The sequence below is a fragment of the Danio rerio genome, chromosome 4, assembly GCF_049306965.1.
Source record: "Danio rerio strain Tuebingen ecotype United States chromosome 4, GRCz12tu, whole genome shotgun sequence".
In the NCBI taxonomy this organism is placed as follows: domain Eukaryota; kingdom Metazoa; phylum Chordata; class Actinopteri; order Cypriniformes; family Danionidae; genus Danio; species Danio rerio.
Window position 1 is genome coordinate 35,244,385 of NC_133179.1, and position 25,912 is coordinate 35,270,296.

At 41.0% G+C, this 25,912-nt stretch overlaps 11 non-coding genes across 11 annotated transcripts; all 11 read right to left on the bottom strand.

The window, feature by feature from the left end:
* Nucleotides 1-3,820: 3,820 nt before the first annotated feature.
* trnat-cgu (transfer RNA threonine (anticodon CGU)) lies at nt 3,821-3,894 on the bottom strand. Its single transcript has one exon. It is a non-coding gene; the product is annotated as a tRNA-Thr (tRNA).
* A 7,228-nt stretch (nt 3,895-11,122) lies between these two features.
* trnap-agg (transfer RNA proline (anticodon AGG)) lies at nt 11,123-11,194 on the bottom strand. Its single transcript has one exon. It is a non-coding gene; the product is annotated as a tRNA-Pro (tRNA).
* A 1,422-nt stretch (nt 11,195-12,616) lies between these two features.
* Nucleotides 12,617-12,688, bottom strand: trnap-agg (transfer RNA proline (anticodon AGG)). Its single transcript has one exon. It is a non-coding gene; the product is annotated as a tRNA-Pro (tRNA).
* A 2,478-nt stretch (nt 12,689-15,166) lies between these two features.
* Nucleotides 15,167-15,238, bottom strand: trnap-ugg (transfer RNA proline (anticodon UGG)). The gene has a single exon. It is a non-coding gene; the product is annotated as a tRNA-Pro (tRNA).
* Nucleotides 15,239-15,535: 297 nt separating this feature from the next.
* On the bottom strand, nt 15,536-15,607 carry trnap-ugg (transfer RNA proline (anticodon UGG)). Its single transcript has one exon. It is a non-coding gene; the product is annotated as a tRNA-Pro (tRNA).
* Nucleotides 15,608-17,828: 2,221 nt separating this feature from the next.
* On the bottom strand, nt 17,829-17,900 carry trnap-ugg (transfer RNA proline (anticodon UGG)). The gene has a single exon. It is a non-coding gene; the product is annotated as a tRNA-Pro (tRNA).
* Nucleotides 17,901-18,197: 297 nt separating this feature from the next.
* On the bottom strand, nt 18,198-18,269 carry trnap-ugg (transfer RNA proline (anticodon UGG)). Its single transcript has one exon. It is a non-coding gene; the product is annotated as a tRNA-Pro (tRNA).
* A 224-nt stretch (nt 18,270-18,493) lies between these two features.
* trnap-ugg (transfer RNA proline (anticodon UGG)) lies at nt 18,494-18,566 on the bottom strand. The gene has a single exon. It is a non-coding gene; the product is annotated as a tRNA-Pro (tRNA).
* Nucleotides 18,567-19,531: 965 nt separating this feature from the next.
* Nucleotides 19,532-19,603, bottom strand: trnap-ugg (transfer RNA proline (anticodon UGG)). Its single transcript has one exon. It is a non-coding gene; the product is annotated as a tRNA-Pro (tRNA).
* A 408-nt stretch (nt 19,604-20,011) lies between these two features.
* trnap-ugg (transfer RNA proline (anticodon UGG)) lies at nt 20,012-20,083 on the bottom strand. The gene has a single exon. It is a non-coding gene; the product is annotated as a tRNA-Pro (tRNA).
* Nucleotides 20,084-20,380: 297 nt separating this feature from the next.
* On the bottom strand, nt 20,381-20,452 carry trnap-ugg (transfer RNA proline (anticodon UGG)). The gene has a single exon. It is a non-coding gene; the product is annotated as a tRNA-Pro (tRNA).
* Between the last annotated feature and the right edge of the window lie 5,460 nt (nt 20,453-25,912).

Genomic DNA, 25,912 nt, shown 5'->3' on the forward strand with positions numbered 1-25,912 from the left:
TTGTACTTTTGATAATCACTGGCTGCTTATGACTTCCCCATTTAAAAATTTGCAAGGTATACTTTTCTGACATTTTCCCATTAAGGAGAATGTCTGACTATCCAAATGTAAAACCAACTTTACCTCTATCTCAGTGACAACGTACAACTGAACTGAATAGATGAGGACTATGAGGAGGTTGCAAATACAGAGGTGACGTTGGTTTTATGTTGGGATATTCAGACATTAGCCCCTTTCACACAGTGATACCGCTAAATATCTGGAAAATTTCCGGAAAGACTTTACCGGTATATTCAAAAAAGCGCTGTTCACACAGGCGAGGATGTTACGGAAATTTTCCGGAAAAGAGCATTCACACATCCATTCCAAAATACCGGTAAATTCTGACATCTTTCACCACAAATGAGCTTTAAACGGCTGCGCTTGTATTTGTAAACATTTGACTAAATTACAAACTCTGTGAATGATCAATATTGTGAACAACTTTCACAGGATCACTTTCTCATGTCGAGATGTTCATAATATCTGCGTGTGCAGGTGCTCACAGGCTGTTTCAAAGGCACACGCAAAGCTTAAAGGTAAACAAACAACGGCTTATCATAAGCATCTCATCGATGATTATTTACACAGTTGGCATTAAGAAGAACATATAAACGTGATCTGACTAACTTCTAGCAGCTAAATGTGTCTGGAAAAATATTCAAAGGCTTTTATTCTCACAAACCGCGTGGACGTAAATGCGTCTGACTGTTGTGATTGGCTAAAGCAGACGTCTCACGTCAGCACGTTCTAGACGTGCACACGCTTATTACGGGAATCTTCCTTCTGCATTCACACAGCGCAGCATTCCGGCAAATTGCCGGTAATGTTACAACTTCTCTTTCCAGAAAATAGCCAGAACGAATTTACCGGTATTTTCAAAAAGGACCTGTTCACACATACAACCTTTCCGGAAAATTGCCGGCAATTTTCCGGAAAGGTCTGTATGTGTGAAAGGGGCTATTCTCTCTAAAAATGTAAGGTCATGACTTATTATTTGCAAATAATAAAATCATATTAGCAGCAAATGACTGTCACAGTACATTGAGGTAAAGTTGGTTTTATATTTACACGTTCGTTCAGTGACAGCTCCATACATTGTTTACCATGGTACTTTGAACATAGGGTGTAAAATCACATGCAAGTATGACTTTAAAACAACATTGGCACTATTTAATTGACTGTCAACAATGCTGCACCTTGATGACTGTTGACTGCTAATGTGATTTTACTCTTTAGAATTACCAATTAAAAAAAAACCAACTTTACCCCAATTCAAAGTAAAGCGTTGTTCACAGTCAATTGGGCAGTGCTGATGTTGTTAACAAGTCAAACTTGCATGCTAATTCCGGTTGAATATTCAAAGTAACACGGTAAACAGTACAGATACTGCTAAATGCACGAATGTGCGATCATAAAACCAACTTTACCTCCATCATGTTGCAAATCAGATTTCTCAGATAATCGGAGGAAATCTGATCGAGGTAAAGTTGCTTTCGTATTCACGCATTCGTCCGTTTTTGAAGAGTGACAACTTTGAATGGCGTAAAGCCTACATTGTTTAGGCTATTATCATGAACAATATATGAATCTGAAATCGCCGGTGAGACTGATAGCAACAGAGCACCACCAAGTAACTTCATTGACTGTAAACATGTCTCATATGCTAATATGATTTCTCCACTTAGACTTTGCAAAGAATCCTGCCTGAAATCATATTGGAACGGTCAAGGTCCGAATGTGTGAATATAAAAACCAACTTGACCTCAGTGGAAAGGTGCCCATATTTCATAATTAAATCGGCGACAAACAAAAAAACAAACAACCAAATTGTGTTTTCTGCGACATATAACAAAGTTTGTGAGCAACGCGGGTGATCTGTTTTGCCAAAAAGTTTGGGCAAAATCTCATTTTAACAATTTAAAGGTCAAAACAATTGTTTTATTTACTGTAATCAAATTACCTCAGGTCGACACGGTGGGCAGAGTCAATAGATTTGATTGACAGCCTGAACAAGATTTACTAACAAGCTTTTTTTTTTTTTTGATGTTTTTGCCTAATCTATATTTGTAAAACAGACCGCCGTAAAAGGTGAACGACAGCATTGATTTATTCATGTAAAAAAAAAACAACAACAAAAAGGTATGCACGTCGCAGGTTAAAGGCATAGACTGTAAAACATATGGACGTAGTATCCGTGACTTTACCCATAGGTTTCTGAAGAGTGCAAAAGAAGCCACAAGTAGGCGCGGTTAACCATCGCCATTTTGTTTTTACAAGGGCAAAGAGGCGAAGAGTGAGCTGAGCTACAGACACTGTGCTGATTCGCCTTTATTTAATCACCCTAATTAAACAAAGATAAAATCAGGATCCTCCCTTTGCTATATTTGTTAGCTAGAGTTCAGTTAAAAGATCGTCTTTAGAATGTATTTTGCAAAAGAACAAATAAGATTCATACTTTACCACACAGGGTAACTTTGATGGGTTCTGGAGAATGAATTCAATGTCCACTCCAGTAAAGATAAGAAATAAAATATACTTTTATTAATAAAATTAAATCTAGGGAAAAAGTAGAATAAATAAAAAACCAATAACAGAAACAAAATCCTTACTTTATCCACCGTTGAGGATAAAGGGCAACCAACCCCAGTATACAGAAGTCGGAAAAGCGCAAAGCTGATGAGTACATGTCAGCTTTTATACCCAGTGTCGCAGTGACAGTGTTTATAAATCAACCCTAAACAAAGGTGCACAAACTACTTAAATCATACATTCAAGGAGCATGCTAAATCACTTGAACAGTAAGAAGACAGATATATAGTCAACAGAGTACATTATATCATATAAATCAACATTTAGGCAATTTAATATCAGCCTTGATTTATAATGTTCTATAAAGTTATGCACTTAGATTCAGGTGTGCGAACTCGGTAGAAAGTTCTGCAAAAGTACGAGTAGGGAGTTCATTTAGAGTTTGACTACGAGCAAGAGGGTCATCAGAAGTAGCAAAGGGTTCACGGAGAGTTCGTCCAGCTGGTTTGTTGGCTCGACGCGCCCTCTGCCGGAGACGCCTCTCCTTCCTCTTACGTTTCGCTTCATCATTAAGAGTTGTGCTTTTACGCATAGGAATATCAGAATACATCAGTGATTTTTTGTGTCTCATATGATTAATGTCATCAGACCAATCAGACATGACAACGGATGCCTAAAATGTTGGAAACGCATCACACCTTAAGTCAGTGAAGAAAAAGAGCACAGCTTGCAACTCTGGTGGGACTCAAACCCACAACCTTTGAATGGCTCAGCTCACAGCCTAGAAGTCCAATGCAATATCCATTGCGTCAGAGAGCCTGAGTACTCTGCTGCCTCTAGCACTGTTGCAGAGAAAGCACTTTTTGGTACTCTCTGGCCTATGAAAAAACAGCCAACTGCGGACAAGGAACTGCTGGAATTCAAACCTAGGATCTCCTGTTTACCAGACAGGCGCTTTGACCAACTAAGCCACAGCACCAAACAACCTTGACAGGGGCTAATTGTTTAATCGAAAAAAGAAAAAAAGTAACAACGGTAGCGCTGCATGTGTGAATGTCTGGACTTGAAATATTAAAGTCCAATTGGTTAGGCATTACCACACTATGCTATATAAAGCCATCATCCAAAGCCCTCTTGAACAAGCAGTGTTCTTAAGGATTTGAGTTTTGTTAAAAAAACGACTGCAAAACATCTCGCTGCGTAAACACTCGTAACTCTTAACAAAAAGCAACCCTGGCACCTGTACATTAGGCACTGCTGGGATTTGACCCCCAGATCTCCTGTTTACGAGACAGGCGCTTTGACCAACTAAGCCACAGCGCCAAACGACCTTGACAGGGGCTAATTGTTTAATCGAAAAAAGAAAAAAAGTAACAACGGTAGCGTTGCATGTGTGAATGTCTGGACTTGAAATATTAAAGTCCAATTGGTTAGGCATTACCACACTATGCTATATAAAGCCATCGTCCAAAGCCCTCTTAAATGAGCAGCGTTCTTAAGGATTTGAGTTTTGTTAAAAAACCAACTGCTAAACATCTCGCTGCGTAAACACTCGTATTTCTTAAGAAGAAGCAACCCTGGCACCTGTAAATAAGGCACTTATTTTATTTTATATTAAAGTAAACAGGTACTTTGACCAACTAAGTCAAAAGAAGTTAAAAGAAGGCAAGACGTTTTTGCACACAGAGACTAAAAAAAGACAGCAAGTCTAAAATGGCAATCAAAGAGGTTGTTTAACTCTATTTGTCGCACTATTAATTAGGCCTCAAAGCTATACAATTTTATTATGCATTCCGGTAAGCTCTGTAAAACAAGCACATTCACCACCTGGACTAAGGCGCTGATAGGATTTGAGCCCAGGATCTCCTGTTTACAAGAGAGGCGCTTCGACCAGCTAAGCCACAGCACCACAATAAATGACCTTTGGAGACATTTGCCCGATAACAAAAATCGAAGAAGAATAAACCAATACACAACAAAAACCAGCATGTCAGGATGCAGAAAATGCTGACAAGACAGACGTGGTCTTTTAGAGTCGGGATGATCCTGTCTCAAACCTGACCAGTAACCTGGCCTCTGTTCAAGATCAAAGCAAAAAATGCATTGATTTATTTTTTATTAATCTACCCTTAATCATGTGTTAAGTGTTTTTTGGAATCTCCAGTTTCATTACATCCAAACCCAGATTCAGCTCGGAAAATGGAAATCTGAGGGAAAGGTGCAATTTGGATTTGAACCTAGGACCTGCTGTTCCCAAGACAGGTGCTCTGGCCAACTTAGTCTTAACACTAAAAGAAAAAACCTCTGCATACGATACTTCCAAACGCAGTTTCATCTAAGACAGTGGGGGAAAAGCAAAATTTACTATGCTTTCTACTTAGTTACTTTGCACATGGATAAAGAGGCTCTTGTACGACAAATCCAAAAGGCTTGATCTCAACAATAGGTGGTAGACACTTTTGCCCAAAACCACAGGTTGCCTTTGAGTCATTCCTTAAGCTTACTTGGTCCTGCACCGTTTTCTAATCTCCCTTATTTAAAACAGCTCAATTAAGTCATCGGCTTCATTGTAGAGTACCCCTAGTATCTGAGCCTGCACTGCGCAATGAAATTAAAAAGCAGAACAGGATGGACAGATGCCAAAAATGTTGGAAACGCACCACTCCTAAGTCAGTAAAGAAAAAGGGCAAAGCTTGCAACGCTGGTGGGACTTGAACTCAAAACCTTTAAATGACTCAGATCACAGCCAAGAAGTCCAATGCACTATCCATTGTCTTAGATGAAATGATTTCCATTTTCCGAGCTGACTCTGGGTTTGGATGTAATGAAACTGGAGGTTCCAAAAAACACTTGACACATGATTAAGGATAGATTAAATAAAAATAAATTAATGCATTTTTTGCTTTGATCTTGAACAGAGGCCAGATTACCGGTCAGGTTTGAGACATGATCATCCAGACTCTATAAGACCACATCCATCTTGTCAGCATTTTCTGCATCCTGACATGCTGGTTTTTGTTGTGTATTTTTTTCTTCTTCGATTTTTGTTATCAGGCAAATGTCTCTTACAATTAATTTTTGTGGAGCTGTGGCTTAGCTGGTCAAAGTGCCTACCTTGTAAACAGGAGATCCTGGGCTCAAGTCCCAGCAGCGCCTTAGTTCAGGTGGTGCGTGTGCTTTTTTTTATAGAGCTTAACGAAATGAATTATAAAACTGTATAGCTTTGAGGCATAATGGATAGTGCGACAAATTGAGTTACATTTGAGAGCTCATCTGATTCACAACTAGTTGACTGCACACCCATGTTTTTAAGTTGTTTATCTCCCCCTCCATATTCTCTATTCCTCAAACCTATTGAGGATATTTTTCCTGACTGGAGATGAAAAGTGTATGACCGAAATCCAAACACACGTATACCCCTTCTCCAAGCTATAGCAGTTGATGCTTTTCGTGGCTGGATTTGCCATGCAAGGTGACCTTTCCCCCACTGCTTGGCCACACCAATACAGAAAAGAGAATGCAGTATAGCTGTTTTTTTATTTTTTATTTTTATTTTTTATTTTTTTACTGTAACTGTATTTAGTAAATACTTCTGTTGATGGTATATGTAGACCACAGTTGGTTGGGATGAACACTGTGTACGCTGTTTTTGTGAGGAAAATACAGTAAAATATATTTGGTATTTGTTTGTTTTGTATAAAAACAATTTTCGAAAAATTTTACAATGCACTTCTGTAGGTCTATGTACTGTCTGTAGTAAGTGTAACACTGAACAGAAGAAGGCTTACAGAAAGTCATTATGATGAATAGAGTAGAAGTGGTCATAGTGTTTTACATTAAGCACATTAGTGTTCAACTGATCTTATGAATGTCTATTAATGTGATGGCTTGTGTGTGTCATTTGAAAACAAAATAACTTTTTGAGAAGAAATCACATTGTTTTGAACTTATAGTTTCATTTTGCAGAAGAATTGACGAGTTTTGCCCAATGTGTGTGTGTTTTGTGATTTGTGTGTAGAGTTCTGACAATATGACACATGCTTTCAGAAAATGTGTGTAAACAACTGGAAAAAACTGTAAACAACCTCTTTGGTTGTCATTTTAAGACCTCCAGGAACAAGTTTGGTGACCCCTGGCTTAAAAGCATAGTTCTCTCAGACAGCAACTTTACAGGGCAACACTATATGCTGAATGGCTCAACCGAAATTTTAACCTGTTATTTCTCACGGAATGAACGAGAATCATACTCCTAGACAAGCAAGCCACTATGCAAAGTAATGTTTTGTGGCGACACTATATGCTGGCAAACTGGAATTCTTCGAAAGACATTTTTATGAAAGACATAATGTGCTGTAAAACGCAGGACACCTGCAAGGTCTCATCCAGTATTTGAACCTGGGACCGCTCACACCCGAAGCGAGAATCATACCCCTAGACCAATGAGCCCCTAAAGTGACAGGATTTCACATGGTGTCAGGAGCATCAGATAGTCAGAAATCTTTCTCTAAAGGGAATCAAGGGCACCCTAAGCGAGAATCATACCTCTAGACCAGGGGTTTTCAAAGTGTGAGGCGCGCCTCCCCAGGGGGGCGCCAGAGCATGTCAGGGGAGGCGCGGGAAAAAATATTATATAATAAAAATATAATTATTAAGTTGAATTATTATATCTATTTTAATATATTTAAACGTTTTAATTAAACAAAGCTAAAAAAAATAATATGTCAAAATAAGAATACCTTTTTTTACCCAGAAGGCCATAGCTGTGAGTTCGCTTCTGTTTGGCAAGCCCGCCAATACAGATATAACGTTATGCCTTTTAATAAAATGGATCGGTTTCTGAGACCCCCCGATTCAAAACCTTCAAGTTCAGGGCTTAAGCCCAAGAGACGACGATATGACGATCAGTATCTGAGTTTGGGATTTACATGGACAGGACCAGCTGATGAACCACGACCTTTATGTGTGGTTTGTCAAGATATTTTGGCTAATGACAGCATGAGACCCGCTAAACTTCGGCGACACCTTGAAACCAAGCATGATGAGGTAGCAGGAAAACCTCCAGAATTTTTCAAGAGAAAACTTCAAACCCTTCAAGGTCAGAAAAAAATTGTGGAAGATTTTGTCAAATTAAATGGAAAGGCCACTGAAGCTTCATATCGCGTTGCATTGCGTATTGCCAAGGCAGGCAAAGCACATACCACCGGGGAGACGTTAATTCTGCCGGCAGCTAAAGACATTTGTTCTGTGATGCTAGGAGAGGCAGCGGCTTCTAAGATCGATTCTGTCCCACTCTCTGACAACACAATAAGTCGGCGCATCTCAGATATGGCACAGGATGTGAAGGAACAAGTTTTAGACAGCGTCAGACACAGCCCATTTTATGCACTCCAGATCGACGAATCCACAGATGTGGCCAGCTGCGCTCAGCTGTTAACATATGTGCGGTACGTGAAAAACATGGACATTCACGAAGAGTTTCTATTTAGTAGTCCTTTGCCAGCCCACACAACAGGTGAACAAATTTTTAACCAGCTGAACGAATTTGTGAGAAAGAACGATGTAGAGTGGGAACGCTGCTGTGGCATATGCAGCGATGGGGCAAAATCAATGACGGGCCGCTACAGCGGTCTCATGTCGAGAGTTAAAGAGGTAGCTCCGAATGCCATATGGACCCACTGCACTATTCATAGACAAGCCTTAGCTGCCAAGAAGATGCCAAATGATCTTCGGAGTGTCCTCGACGAAGCTGTGAAAATTATTAACCTGATAAAAGCACGACCTCTAAATGCTCGTCTTTTCCACATTTTATGCGATGAATTGGGAGCGCATTACAAACAGCTGCTTTTGCACACCGAAGTCCGCTGGCTGTCTCGGGGCAGAGTTCTATCATGACTTTTTGATTTGCGTGAGGAAGTACTACTTTTTCTGTCAAATGTGCAATCCACTCTGGTGCAGCACATGAGTGATTTGAGCTGGATCGCAAGGTTGGCTTATTTGTCGGACATATTCGAACGCCTCAACGCGCTTAATTTATCATTGCAGGGCAGAGACTGCAATGTGTTTTCGGCATTTGAGCAAGTTTCCTCGTTCCGGAGAAAGCTAGATCTATGGGCCACTCGTGTGGAGAAAGGATGCTTAGACATGTTTCCCACGCTGGCTGACTTTATGCAAGAGGCAGGGTCAGTGGTTCATATTCAACCTTTGGTCGCTGAACACCTAAGGGGGCTGTGTCAGCAATTCACACACTACTTTTCCAACGAGACAATACTGGATGAGTGGATTCGCAATCCATTCAAGTTCAAGCCAGCAGAAAGTGACGTACTGTCTATCCAAGACGAAGAGGCTTTGATTGATCTGACTAGTAATCATGAACTGCAGCAAATGATTACACAATCTTCCATTGAACATTTCTGGCTCTCCGTTCAAAATGAATTTCCTGAACTTACACAAAAAGCACTGAGGAAACTTTTACCATTCGTTTCAACGTATTTGTGCGAATCAGGATTTTCTGCTTTGACTTTCATCAAGAACAAATATCGTTCACGTCTTCAAGTGGAGGATGACCTTCGTCTCTTTCTGACGTCACTACAACCACGAATTAGTCTTCTCTGTGCAGCAAGGAAACAACTGCATACTACCCACTAAGGTAGGAATATAATTATGTAAGCATATTAATCAATAGTAGAGATATTTAAATTTTGGCATTGTTTAAAGTTCTTTCCCCACTCTGTTACAGATCATCTGACTGTTTTGACTGGGATGGACAGTTCTTGGATCAGTTCTATTCATATTAAACCATTATCCTAGTTTTAAAAACATATTAAAATACTTGTTATTACTCTGTAAATAATTGCACTTTCATTGATGATAAAAGTGAGTTAACAGTCTGACATCTGTCTGTGTCTTTATATATATATATATATATATATATATATATATATATATATATATATATATGTGTGTGTGTGTGTGTGTGTGTGTGTGTGTGTGTGTGTGTGCGTGCGTGCGTGCGTGCGTGCGTGCGTATTTGGGAGGAGGGGGGCGCCAATGGATAAGTTGTGTCAAAAGGGAGGCCCACTGTCTTAGACTTTGAAAAACCCTGCTCTAGACCAACAAACCACAAAAGCTTGAATATTTCACAAGACTTCAGAAGCAACAGATGGTCAGAAATCCTTATCTAACAAACATTGAAGCAGGGCTTTTGCTTTATTTGGACCCGGGACTTCTGCAATGGTTCGTCCAGGATTTGAAAACGGGACCTCTCGCACCTTATGCGAGAATCAAGCCCGTAGACCAACGAGCCACTGCAAGACAGCCACTTTACATGGCAACACTATCTGCTGACAAACCGGCATTCACAGAAAAAAGGCCTCTGTGTAAGCCACAACGCCCTTACAAAACAAAAGACAACTGTAAGGGTTCAACTGAAATTTGAACCTAGGATTTCTCATGGCATGAACGAGAATCATACTCCTAGACCAGCAAGCCACTATGCAAGAAATATTTATGTGGCGACACTATCTGCTGACAAATTGGAATTCTTTGAAAGACGTTTTTACGAAAGACATAATGCCCTGTAAAACACAGGACACCTGCAAGTGCTCGTCCAGGAATTGAACCTGAGACCATTCGCAACCGAAGCGAGAATCATACCCATAGACCAACGAGCCACTAAATTGGGAGAATTTCACAAGGCGTCAGTTAGTCAGAAATCTTTCTCTAACGAATCAAGGGCACCCTAAGTGAGAATCATACCCCTAGACCAACGAGCCACTGCAAAACAGCAACTTTATATGGCAACACTATCTGCTGACAAACTGGCATTCTCAGAAAAAAGGCTTCTGTGTAAGCCACAACGACCTTACAAAACAGCAGACAACTGTAAGGGCTCAACCGAAATTTGAATCTGGGATTTTTCATTGCATGAACGAAAATCATACTCCTAGACCAGCAAGCCACTATGCAAAGGTATGTTTTATGTGGCGACACTATCTGCTGACAAACTGGAATTCTTCGAAAGACATTTTAATAAAAGACATAGTGCCCAATAAAACACATAACATCTGCAAGGGCTCGTCCGGGATTTGGACCCGGGATCTCTCACACCCAAAGCAAGAATCATACCCCTAGACCAACGAGCCACTAAATTGAATTAATTTCACATGGTGTCAGAAGCATCAGATAGTCAGAAAACTTTCTCTAATGAATCAGGGGCACCCTAAGCGAGAATCATACCCCTAGACCAACGAGCCACTGCAAAACAGTAACTTTATATGGCTACACTATCAGCTGACGAACTGGCATTCTCAGAAAAAAGGCCTCTGTGCAAGCCACAACGCCCTTACAAAACAGCAGACAACTGTAAGGGCTCAACCGAAATTTGAATCTGGGATTTCTCACGGCATGAACGAAATTCATAGTCCTAGACAACCAAACCACTATGCAAAGGAATGTTTTATGTGCCGACACTATCTGCTGACAAACTGGAATTCTTCTAAAAACGTTTTTTATGAAAGCCATAATGCCCTGTAAAACAACAGAATAACTGCAAGGGCTCGTCCGGGATTTGAACCCGGGACCTCTCGCACCCTAGGCGAGAATCATACCCCTAGACCAACGAGCCACAAAAGGTTGAATATTTTACAAGACATTAGAAGGAACAGATGGTCAGAAATCCTTATCTAACAAACATTGAAGCAGGGCTTTTGCTTCATTTGGACCCGGGACTTCTGCAATGGTTCGTCCAGGATTTGAAAACGGGACCTCTCGCACCTTATGCGAGAATCAAGCCCGTAGACCAACGAGCAACTGCAAAACAGCCACTTTACATGGCAACACTATCTGCTGACAAACCGCCATTCTCAGAAAAAGGCCTCTGTGTAAGCCACAACGCCCTTACAAAACAAAAGACAACTGTAAGGGTTCAACTGAAATTTTTTTTCATGGCATGAACGAGAATCAAACTCTTAAACCAGCAAGCCACTATGCAAGAAATATTTTATGTGGCGACACTATCTGCTGACAAATTGGAATTCTTTGAAAGACGTTTTTACGAAAGATATAATGCCCTGTAAAACACAGTACACCTGCAAGGGCTCATCCGAGAATTGAACCCAAGTCCTCTCGCAACCGAAGCGAGAATCATACCCATAGACCAATGAACCACTAAATAGAGAGAATTTCACAAGGCGTCAGATAGTCAGAAATCTTTCTCTAATGAATCAAGGGCACCCTAAGCGAGAATCATACCCCTAGACCAACGAGCCACTGCAAAACAGTAACTTTATATGGCAACACTATCAGCTGACGAACTGGCATTCTCAGAAAAAAGGCCTCTGTGTAAGCCACAACGCCCTTACAAAACAAAAGACAACTGTAAGGGTTCAACTGAAATTTGAACCTAGGATTTCTCATGGCATGAACGAGAATCAAACTCCTAGACCAGCAAGCCACTATGCAAAGGATTGTTTTATGTGGCGACACTATCTGCTGACAAACTGGAATTCTTCGAAAGACATTTTAATGAAAGACATAGTGCCCTATAAAACACATAACATCTGCAAGGGCTCGTCTGGGATTTGAACCTATGACCTCTCACACCCAAAGCGAGAATCATACCGCTAGACCAACGAGCCACTAAATTGAATAGATTTCACATGGTGTCAGAAGCATCAGATAGTCAGAAAACTTTCTCTAACGAATCAAGGGTACCCTAAGCAAGAATCATACCCCTAGACCAACGAGCCACTGCAGAACAGTAACTTTATATGGCAACACTATCAGCTGACGAACTGGCATTCTCAGAAAAAAGGCCTCTGCGTAAGCCACAACGCCCTTACAAAACAGCAGACAACTGTAAGGGCTCAACCGAAATTTGAATCTGGGATTTCTCACGGCATGAACGAGAATCATAGTCCTAGACAACCAAACCACTATGCAAAGGAATGTTTTATGCGCCGACACTATCTGCTGACAAACTGGAATTCTTCGAAAAACGTTTTTTATGAAAGCCATAATGCCCTGTAAAACAACAGAATAACTGCAAGGGCTCGTCCGGGATTTGAACCCGGGACCTCTCGCACCCTAAGCGAGAATCATACCCCTAGACCAACGAGCCACAAAAGCTACAAAATTTCACAAGACATCAGAAGCAACAGATGGTCAGAAATCCTTATCTAACAAACATTGAAGCAGGGCTTTTGCTTCATTTGGACCCGGGACCTCTGCAATGGTTCGTCCAGGATTTGAAAACGGGACCTTTCGCACCTTATGCGAGAATCAAGCCCGTCGACCAACGAGCAACTGCAAAACAGCCACTTTACATGGCAACACTATCTGCTGACAAACCGGCATTCTCAGAAAAAAAGGCCTCTGTGTAAGCCACAACGCCCTTACAAAACAAAAGACAACTGTAAGGGTTCAACTGAAATTTGCACCTAGGATTTCTCATGGCATGAACGAGAATCAAACTCCTAGACCAGCAAGCCACTACGCAAAGGAATGTTTTATGTGGCGACACTATCTGCTGGCAAACTGGAATTCTTCGAAAGACATTTTAATGAAAGACATAGTGCCCTGTAAAACACATTACACCTGTAAGGGCTTGTCCGCGATTTGAACCTGGGACCTCTCACACCCAAAGCGAGAATCATACCCCTAGACCAACGAGCCACTAAATTGAATTAATTTCACATGATGTCAGAAGCATCAGATAGTCAGAAATCTTTCTCTAACGAATCAAGGGCACCCTAAGCGAGAATCATACCCCTAGACCAACGAGCCACTGCAAAACAGTAACTTTATATGGCAACACTATCAGCTGACGAACTGGCATTCTCAGAAAAAAGGCCTCTGTGTAAGCCACAACGCCCTTACAAAACAGCAGACAACTGTAAGGGCTCAACCGAAATTTGAATCTGGGATTTCTCACGGCATGAACGAGAATCATAGTCCTAGACAACCAAACCACTATGCAAAGGAATGCTTTATGTGCCGACACTATCTGCTGACAAACTGGAATTCTTCGAAAAACGTTTTTTATGAAAGCCATAATGCCCTGTAAAACAACAGAATAACTGCAAGGGCACGTCCGGGATTTGAACCCGGGACCTCTCGCACCCTAAGCGAGATTCATACCCCTAGACCAACACGCCACAAAAGCTTGAATATTTCACAAGACATCAGAAGCAACAGATGGTCAGAAATCCTTATCTAACAAACATTGAAGCAGGGCTTTTGCTTCATTTGGACCCGGGACCTCTGCTATGGTTCGTCCAGGATTTGAAAACGGGACCTCTCGCTCCTTATGCGAGAATCAAGCCCGTAGACCAACGAGCAACTGCAGAACAGCCACTTTACATGGCAACACTATCTGCTGACAAACCGGCATTCTCAGAAAAAAAGGCCTCTGTGTAAGCCACAACGCCCTTACAAAACAAATGACAACTGTAAGGGTTCAACTGAATTTTGAACCTAGGATTTCTCATGGCATGAACGAGAATCAAACTCCTAGACCAGCAAGCCACTATGCAAAGGAATGTTTTATGTGGCGACACTATCTGCTGACAAACTGGAATTCTTCGAAAGACATTTTAATGAAAGACATAGTGCCCTGTAAAACACATAACACCTGTAAGGCCTCGTCCGGGATTTGAACCCGGGACCTCTCACACGCGAAGCGAGAATCATACCCCTAGACCAATGAGCCACTAAGTTGAATTAATTTCACATGATGTCAGAAGCATCAGATAGTCAGAAAACTTTCTCTAACGAATCAAGGGCACCCTAAGCCAGAATCATAACCCTAGACCAACGAGCCACTGCAAAACAGTAACTTTATATGGCAACACTATCAGCTGACGAACTGGCATTCTCAGAAAAAAGGCCTCTGTGTAAGCCACAGCGACCTTACAAAACAGCAGACAACTGTAAGGGCTCAACCGAAATTTGAATCTGGGATTTCTCATTGCATGAACGAAAATCATACGCCTAGACCAGCAAGCCACTATGCAAAGGATTGTTTTATGTGGCGACACTATCTGCTGACAAACTGGAATTCTTCGAAAGACGTTTTAATGAAGGACATAGTGCCCTGTAAAACACATAACATCTGCAAGGGCTCATCCAGGATTTGAAGCCAGAACCTCTCACACCCGAAGCGAGAATCATACCCCTAGACCAACGAGCCACTAAATTGAATCAATTTCACATGATGTCAGAAGCATCAGATAGTCAGAAAACTTTTTCTAACGAATCAAGGGCACCCTAAGCGAGAATCATACCCCTAGACCAACGAGCCACTGCAAAACAGTAACTTTATATGGCAACACAATCAGCTGACGAACTGGCATTCTCAGAAAAAAGGCCTCTGTGTAAGCCACAGCGACCTTACAAAACAGCAGACAAGTGTAAGGGCTCAACCGAAATTTGAATCTGGGATTTCTCATTGCATGAACGAAAATCATACGCCTAGACCAGCAAGCCATTATGCAAAGGATTGTTTTATGTGGCGACACTATCTGCTGACAAACTGGAATTCTTCGAAAAACATTTTAATGAAAGTCATAGTGCCCTGTAAAACACATGACACCTGCAAGGGCTCGTCCGGGATTTGAACCCGGGACCTCTCACACCCAAAGCGAGAATCATACACCTAGACCAACGAGCCACTGCAAAACAGTAACTTTACATGGCAACACTATCTGCTGACAAACCGGCATTCTCAGAAAAAAGGCCTCTGTGTAAGCCACAACGACCTTACAAAACAGCAGACAACTGTAAGGGCTCAACCGAAATTTGAATCTGGGATTTTTCATTGCATGAACGAAAATCATACTCCTAGACCAGCAAGCCACTATGCAAAGGATTGTTTTATGTGGCGACACTATCTGCTGACAAACTGGAATTCTTCGAAAGACATTTTAATGAAAGACATAGTGCCCTATAAAACACATAACAGCTGCAAGGGCTCGTCTGGGATTTGAACCCGGGACCTCTCACACCCAAAGCGAGAATCATACCCCTAGACCAACGAGCCACTAAATTGAATTGATTTCACATGGTGTCAGAAGCATCAGATAGTCAGAAAACTTTCTCTAACGAATCAAGGGCACCCTAAGAACGAGAATCAAACTCCTAGACCAGCAAGCCACTATGCAAAGGAATGTTTTATGTGGCGACACTATCTGCTGACAAACTGGAATTCTTCGAAAGACATTTTAATGAAAGACATAGTGCCCTGTAAAACACATTACACCTGTAAGGGCTTGTCCGCGATTTGAACCTGGGACCTCTCACACCCAAAGCGAGAATCATACCCCTAGACCAACGAGCCACTAAATTGAATTAATTTCACATGATGTCAGAAGCATCAGATAGTCAGAAATCTTTCTCTAACGAATCAAGGGCACCCTAAGCGAGAATCATACCCCTAGACCAACGAGCCACTGCAAAACAGTAACTTTATATGGCAACACTATCAGCTGACGAACTGGCATTCTCAGAAAAAAGGCCTCTGTGTAAGCCACAACGCCCTTACAAAACAGCAGACAACTGTAAGGGCTCAACCGAAATTTGAATCTGGGATTTCTCACGGCATGAACGAGAATCATAGTCCTAGACAACCAAACCACTATGCAAAGGAATGCTTTATGTGCCGACACTATCTGCTGACAAACTGGAATTCTTCGAAAAACGTTTTTTATGAAAGCCATAATGCCCTGTAAAACAACAGAATAACTGCAAGGGCACGTCCGGGATTTGAACCCGGGACCTCTCGCACCCTAAGCGAGATTCATACCCCTAGACCAACACGCCACAAAAGCTTGAATATTTCACAAGACATCAGAAGCAACAGATGGTCAGAAATCCTTATCTAACAAACATTGAAGCAGGGCTTTTGCTTCATTTGGACCCGGGACCTCTGCTATGGTTCGTCCAGGATTTGAAAACGGGACCTCTCGCTCCTTATGCGAGAATCAAGCCCGTAGACCAACGAGCAACTGCAGAACAGCCACTTTACATGGCAACACTATCTGCTGACAAACCGGCATTCTCAGAAAAAAAGGCCTCTGTGTAAGCCACAACGCCCTTACAAAACAAATGACAACTGTAAGGGTTCAACTGAATTTTGAACCTAGGATTTCTCATGGCATGAACGAGAATCAAACTCCTAGACCAGCAAGCCACTATGCAAAGGAATGTTTTATGTGGCGACACTATCTGCTGACAAACTGGAATTCTTCGAAAGACATTTTAATGAAAGACATAGTGCCCTGTAAAACACATAACACCTGTAAGGCCTCGTCCGGGATTTGAACCCGGGACCTCTCACACGCGAAGCGAGAATCATACCCCTAGACCAATGAGCCACTAAGTTGAATTAATTTCACATGATGTCAGAAGCATCAGATAGTCAGAAAACTTTCTCTAACGAATCAAGGGCACCCTAAGCCAGAATCATACCCCTAGACCAACGAGCCACTGCAAAACAGTAACTTTATATGGCAACACTATCAGCTGACGAACTGGCATTCTCAGAAAAAAGGCCTCTGTGTAAGCCACAGCGACCTTACAAAACAGCAGACAACTGTAAGGGCTCAACCGAAATTTGAATCTGGGATTTCTCATTGCATGAACGAAAATCATACGCCTAGACCAGCAAGCCACTATGCAAAGGATTGTTTTATGTGGCGACACTATCTGCTGACAAACTGGAATTCTTCGAAAGACGTTTTAATGAAGGACATAGTGCCCTGTAAAACACATAACATCTGCAAGGGCTCATCCAGGATTTGAAGCCAGAACCTCTCACACCCGAAGCGAGAATCATACCCCTAGACCAACGAGCCACTAAATTGAATCAATTTCACATGATGTCAGAAGCATCAGATAGTCAGAAAACTTTTTCTAACGAATCAAGGGCACCCTAAGCGAGAATCATACCCCTAGACCAACGAGCCACTGCAAAACAGTAACTTTATATGGCTACACTATCAGCTGACGAACTGGCATTCTCAGAAAAAAGGCCTCTGTGTAAGCCACAGCGACCTTACAAAACAGCAGACAAGTGTAAGGGCTCAACCGAAATTTGAATCTGGGATTTCTCATTGCATGAACGAAAATCATACGCCTAGACCAGCAAGCCATTATGCAAAGGATTGTTTTATGTGGCGACACTATCTGCTGACAAACTGGAATTCTTCGAAAAACATTTTAATGAAAGTCATAGTGCCCTGTAAAACACATGACACCTGCAAGGGCTCGTCCGGGATTTGAACCCGGGACCTCTCACACCCAAAGCGAGAATCATACACCTAGACCAACGAGCCACTGCAAAACAGTAACTTTACATGGCAACACTATCTGCTGACAAACCGGCATTCTCAGAAAAAAGGCCTCTGTGTAAGCCACAACGACCTTACAAAACAGCAGACAACTGTAAGGGCTCAACCGAAATTTGAATCTGGGATTTTTCATTGCATGAACGAAAATCATACTCCTAGACCAGCAAGCCACTATGCAAAGGATTGTTTTATGTGGCGACACTATCTGCTGACAAACTGGAATTCTTCGAAAGACATTTTAATGAAAGACATAGTGCCCTATAAAACACATAACAGCTGCAAGGGCTCGTCTGGGATTTGAACCCGGGACCTCTCACACCCAAAGCGAGAATCATACCCCTAGACCAACGAGCCACTAAATTGAATTGATTTCACATGGTGTCAGAAGCATCAGATAGTCAGAAAACTTTCTCTAACGAATCAAGGGCACCCTAAGAACGAGAATCAAACTCCTAGACCAGCAAGCCACTATGCAAAGGAATGTTTTATGTGGCGACACTATCTGCTGACAAACTGGAATTCTTCGAAAGACATTTTAATGAAAGACATAGTGCCCTGTAAAACACATAACACCTGTAAGGTCTCGTCCGGGATTTGAACCCGGGACCTCTCACACCCAAAGCGAGAATCATACCCCTAGACCAACGAGCCACTACAGTGATAAAATTTCACATGGCGTCAGAAGCATCAGATAGTCAGAAAACTTTCTCTGACGAATCAAGGGCACCCTAAGCCAGAATCATACCCCTAGACCAACGAGCCACTGCAAAACAGTAACTTTACATGGCAACACTATCTGCTGACGAACTGGCATTCTCAGAAAAAAGGCCTCTGCGTAAGCCACAACTCCCTTACAAAACAGCAGACAACTGTAAGGGCTCAACCGAAATTCGAATCTGGGATTTCTCATGGCATGAACGAGAATCATAGTCCTAGACAACCAAACCACTATGCAAAGGATTGTTTTATGCGCCGAGACTATCTGCTGACAAACTGGAATTCTTCGAAAAACGTTTTTTTATGAAAGCCATAATGCCCTGTAAAACAACAGAATAACTGCAAGGGCACGTCCGGGATTTGAACCTGGGACCTCTAGCACCCTAAGCGAGATTCATACCCCTAGACCAACAAGCCACAAAAGCTTGAATATTTCACAAGACATCAGAAGCAACAGATGGTCAGAAATCCTTATCTAACAAACATTGAAGCAGGGCTTTTGCTTCATTTGGACCCGGGACCTCTGCTATGGTTCGTCCAGGATTTGAAAACGGGACCTCTCGCACCTTATGCGAGAATCAAGCCCGTAGACCAACGAGCAACTGCAAAACAGCCACTTTACATGGCAACACTATCTGCTGACAAACCGGCATTCTCAGAAAAAAAGGCCTCTGTGTAAGCCACAACGCCCTTACAAAACAAAAGACAACTGTAAGGGTTCAACTGAAATTTGAACCTAGGATTTCTCATGGCATGAACGAGAATCAAACTCCTAGACCAGCAAGCCACTATGCAAAGGAATGTTTTATGTGGCGACACTATCTGCTGACAAACTGGAATTCTTCGAAAGACATTTTAATGAAAGACATAGTGCCCTGTAAAACACATAACACCTGTAAGGGCTTGTCCGGGATTTGAACCCAGGACCTCTCACACCCAAAGCGAGAATCATACCCCTAGACCAACGAGCCACTAAATTGAATTAATTTCACATGATGTCAGAAGCATCAGATAGTCAGAAAACTTTCTCTAACGAATCAAGGGCACCCTAAGCGAGAATCATACCCCTAGACCAACGAGCCACTGCAAAACAGTAACTTTATATGGCAACACTATCTGCTGACAAACCGGCATTCTCAGAAAAAAGGCCTCTGTGTAAGCCACAGCGACCTTACAAAACAGCAGACAAGTGTAAGGGCTCAACCGAAATTTGAATCTGGGATTTCTCATTGCATGAACGAAAATCATACGCCTAGACCAGCAAGCCATTATGCAAAGGATTGTTTTATGTGGCGACACTATCTGCTGACAAACTGGAATTCTTCGAAAAACATTTTAATGAAAGTCGTAGTGCCCTGTAAAACACATGACACCTGCAAGGGCTCGTCCGGGATTTGAACCCGGGACTTCTCACACCCAAAGCGAGAATCATACCCCTAGACCAACGAGCCACTGCAAAACAGTAACTTTACATGGCAACACTATCTGCTGACAAACCGGCATTCTCAGAAAAAAGGCCTCTGTGTAAGCCACAACGACCTTACAAAACAGCAGACAACTGTAAGGGCTCAACCGAAATTTGAATCTGGGATTTTTCATTGCATGAACGAAAATCATACTCCTAGACCTTCAAGCCACTATGCAAAGGATTGTTTTATGTGGGGACACAATCTGCTGACAAACTGGAATTCTTCGAAAGACATTTTAATGAAAGACATAGTGCCCTGTAAAACACATAACACCTGTAAGGGCTTGTCCGGGATTTGAACCCGGGACCTCTCACACCCAAAGCGAGAATCATACCCCTAGACCAACGAGCCACTAAATTGAATTAATTTCACATGATGTCAGAAGCATCAGATAGTCAGAAAACTTTCTCTAACGAATCAAGGGCACCCTAAGCGAGAATCATACCCCTAGACCAACGAGCCACTGTAAAACAGTAACTTTATATGGCAACACTATCTGCTGACAAACCGGCATTCTCAGAAAAAAAGGCCTCTGTGTAAGCCACAACGACTTTACAAAACAGCAGACAACTGTAAGGGCTCAACCGAAATTTGAATCTGGGATTTCTCATTGCATGAACGAAAATCATACGCCTAGACCAGCAAGCCACTATGCAAAGGATTGTTTTATGTGGCGACACTATCTGCTGACAAACTGGAATTCTTCGAAAGACATTTTAATGAAGGACATAGTGCCCTGTAAAACACATAACATCTGCAAGGGCTCGTCCAGGATTTGAACCCAGAACCTCTCACACCCGAAGCTTTGACCAATGGAAAAAGGCCTCTCATCCCAGAGGGAAGATACCGCCCCCTGTGCTGAAGAGTTCAAAACTTTTCAACTCGCAAGCAAAAATTTAAGATCCGCAAAAAAATCTGACCCAACAGAAAGCAAAATGAATAAAAACCCTACTGGTAACTGAATAAAATGGCAAGTTTATTTTTTGCAATGCAGATCTTTTTTAACCAATGACATTTTTTAATTAAATGTTTTTTTTTCTTTTAATCTTTTATTTTTTACTTAGTTTTGGTCTAATACTAAATATGTTTGTTTGAATAATAAAGACACAAAAATTACTCTAGCATACAGTGGTTCAAAACTTTTCAACATGCAAGCAAAACCTTTCAATTCGCAAGCAAAGATTCTAGATGTGCAATAAATGACAGCAAAACAGAGAGCAAAATGAATGAGTGTGCAATGAAAATTGTGCTTACTGCATAGTTTATTTTTTGCGATGCAAAACATTTTATTATCACTGACATATTTTTTTGAATGAAATGTTTTTTTATTTGCAATCTTTTATTTTTTAATTACTATGTGCCTAATTTTTCCTTTAAAGTAAATATTTTGGATTAAATAATAAAGAAACAAAACTAGCTCCATACAGATGTATCCTGAAATATTACTGGCTCCACTGACATGAATATTCATGAGATTCTCCTGACTGTGGGCGTGTCCTCGAGACAACACTGGAGCTGAAGATATCTGTGCAGCTTCTCTGAGCTCGAGTGTGTTGAAGGAGGATTTCGAGAAAGTTTTAAGAAAACAAATGAGTGTTGGAGCTATAAAATTAGAATATAGATAACATTATGGGTCTATATATGAATATGGGTCTATATATGAATACAGCACTTACAGATCTCTGTGTTAGTTCATATATTCTACAGGACACTTTACAATAAGACCCACATTAGATCAGTCAGTACTGGAACTGATATAACAAGCAACTCAAGATGATCAGGATGCTGAAACTAGCACAGAATATTACTGTTAGACACAACATTAGCTGAACCCAGTGAATATACAAGGGATAATCACATCAAGTGTTAATAAAGATGAAGAATCAAGAGAAAATAAGACTTTAACTTCAGCTGAAATGTTGTTTTATTCAATATCTCATTTGACTTTACAGTAAAATTCAGTTTTCTTTATCAAATACAAACTCATACACACGACAATATCCAGTGACATGCTCATACGACCAGCCATGACCTTAAACACAACAAGATTATAGATGAGAAATAAATGACTGAATGAAATAAGAAATAAAATATAGACAAACTTTAGTCATAGGAGATATATCTGTAGAGAATAAAATCAACACATCCAACCATCCTGGGCGCTGCCGAGAGCCCTGGTGCCGTTGTCCTCCACGTGGGGACAAACGACACCGGGCTCCGGCAGTCGGAGATCCTGAAGAAGGACTTCAGGAGCCTGATCGAGACGGTTCGACGCACCTCGCCCGCCACGCAAATCATCGTTTCTGGGCCGCTTCCTACCTACCGCCGAGGAAATGAAAGGTTCAGTAGACTTTTAGCTCTGAATGAATGGCTAATAACATAGTGTAAAGAACAGAAATTGCTCTTTGCTAATAACTGGAATCTTTTCTGGGAGCGTCCTAGGCTCTTCCGTCCTGACGGCCTGCACCCCAGTCGAGCCGGAGCTGAACTCCTGTCGGACAACATCTCCAGATTACTTCGCACCATCTGACTAGCAGGTAAAAATTCACAAAATTCACATTATAGCCACCTAGACTCTTGTTCACCCCACTTAAACATCAGTAACGCATATCTGGCAAATCCTATAGAGACTGTGTCTGTTCCTCGTATTATTAGATTAAGAAATAAACGTACTGTGTGCTCCAGAAAAAATCTAGTAAGAATCAAACCAGAAAAACCAGTTGACAGTGAAAATACAAATTTCGTAAAACTTGGTCTCCTAAACATCAGGTCACTTGCACCTAAAGCACTTATCATTAATGAAATAATAATAGAAAACAATCTTAATGCACTCTGTCTCACTGAAACCTGGCTGAAACAAAATTACTATATTAGCTTAAATGAAGCAACTCCTCCAGGATTCTTATATAAACATGAGGCTCGTCAAACTGGTCGTGGTGGTGGAGTTGCATCAATCTTTAGTGATTTCCTTAATATTAAACAGAGAAACGGACTTATGTTTAGCTCCTTTGAAGTATTATCGCTTAATGTTCAGCTTCCAGATACTATACAAAAACCTATGTTATCTCTCGCATTAATCACCATATACAGACCCCCAGGACCCTATGTCAAATTTCTAAAAGAATTTTCTGATTTTATTTCTGACCTACTTGTCAAAACTGATAAAATGCTAATTGTAGGTGACTTTAACATCCACATAGATGACGCTAATGTTACATTAGGACTCGCGTTTATGGATTTAATACACTCACTTGGGATAAAGCAAAACGTTGTGGGTCCAACCCATCGCGTAAAGCATACATTAGATCTAATTCTGTCTTATGGAATCAAGGTTATTGACGTAGACATTATACCACAAAGTGATGATATTACAGATCACTACCTCTTACTATATAAGCTGTGTTTACCTGAAATCAGCAAACCCGCTCCAATACTCCGCCCTAGTAGAACTATTGTTCCGTCAACTAAAGATGAATTTATAAATAACTTACCTGATCTTTCTCTATTTCGTAATGCACCCGCAAACTCAAATGATCTTGATGTAGTAACAAGCAGTATGGATGTCATCTTTACTAGCACACTAAATACTGTGGCACCCATCAAATTAAAAAAGGCTAGAGAGATTAAAACTATACCATGGTATAATAGTCATACTCGTGCGCTCAAAACAACAACCCGCGCCCTGGAACGTAAATGGAAAAAAACTAATTTAGAGGTCTTTAGAATTGCGTACAAAGACAGTATGTCCAGCTATAGGAGGGCTCTAAAATCTGCCAGGACCGAGCACCTGCGCAAACTGATAGAAAATAATCATAACAATCCTAGATTTTTATTTAACACCATCTCTAAATTAGCTAATAATCGGTCATCCTTGGAACAAACTACTCCACCGCAAATTAGTAGTGATGACTTCATGAATTTTTTCAGTAATAAAATAGAAGGCTTTAGACAAAAAATAGGAGATGCCAAACTTTCTGCACCGGCTTATACTCCAAATCCTGTAAATATTTCATTAAATCATAATAATAACCTACACTGCTTCAAAATCATAGAACATGAAGAGTTAGTAAAAATTATAAATAGCTCTAAACCAGCTACGTGTATGCTGGACTCAATTCCAACAAAATTACTGAAAGAGCTGCTACCTGCTATAGGAGAACCTCTTCTTAACATTATCAACTCTTCTTTATCTATAGGCCATGTTCCAAACTCTTACAAGCTAGCTGTTATTAAGCCTATTATTAAGAAACCGCAACTAGACACCAACAACTTAGCTAACTATAGGCCTATTTCAAATCTTCTATTTATGTCTAAAATACTAGAAAAAGTTGTTTCTACTCAATTATGCTCTTTTCTGCAGACGAACAATATTTTTGAAGTGTTTCAGTCAGGTTTCAGGGCTCACCACAGTACAGAAACCGCCTTAGTGATAATAACCAATGATTTACTCTTAGCTGCTGACCGAGGGTGCGTCTCGCTATTAGTTTTACTCGATCTTAGTGCGGCATTTGATACCATTGACCACAATATCCTCATAAATCGCTTAAAGTCTACAGGTGTCCAGGGACAGGCTCTACAATGGTTTAAGTCATACTTAACTGACCGCTACCAGTTTGTGAATATTAATGGACAGCCTTCACAAGTCAGCCCAGTAAAGTATGGGGTGCCTCAAGGATCAGTTTTAGGCCCTTTACTGTTTACAGTTTACATGCTACCTCTGGGAGACATTATTAGAAGACATGGGATCAGCTTTCACTGCTATGCAGATGAGATGATACTCAATTATATATTTCAACTAAACCTGACGAGACGTCTGAACTTTCTAAACTAACTGAGTGTATCAAAGACATCAAAGACTGGATGACCAACAATTTTCTTCTCTTAAACTTCGACAAAACAGAATTATTACTTATTGGGCCTAAATCTTGCACACAGCAGATCTCGCAACTCAATTTACAATTAGAGGGATACAAAGTTAGTTTTAGCTCTACTATAAAAGATCTGGGTGTCATATTAGACAGCAATCTAACTTTTGAAAACCATATATCCCATGTCACAAAAACTGCCTTCTTTCATCTGAGAAATATCGCTAAATTACGAAGTATGCTATCCATCTCAGATGCAGAAAAGCTAGTCCATGCTTTTATGACTTCGAGACTGGATTACTGTAATGCTCTATTTGCTGGCTGCCCAGCATCCTCTATTAACAAACTTCAATTAGTACAAAATGCAGCAGCCAGAGTTCTGACCAGGTCTAGAAAATATGATCATATAACCCCAATTTTATCCTCCTTACACTGGCTGCCTGTTAAGTTTCGTATTGATTTTAAAATATTACTTCTCACCTATAAAGCTCTAAATAATCTAGCTCCTGTTTATCTAACCAACCTTCTGTCTCGCTACAAACCAACTCGCTCTTTAAGATCTCAAAATTCAGGGCTTCTGGTAGTACCTAGAATAGCAAAATCAAGTAAAGGAGATCAAGCCTTCTCTTTCATGGCTCCTACACTCTGGAATAGCCTTCCTGATAACGTCCGAGGCTCAGACACACTCTCCCAGTTCAAAACTAGATTAAAGACCTATCTGTTTAGTAAAGCATACACTCAATGCATCACCTAGCGGGTTCCACACAGGCTTCTGCATCTTATTTATATACACTATGAACAGCAGCTACGCTAATTATTTTCTTTATTCTCTATTTTCACCTGGGGATACTCATCCCGAGGTCCTCAGATTATGCGGAGTTACTGATTGGATCCAAGATCAGCGACGAGATGATGCCAAGGATTCCATATCCGGGACCAGGCCATA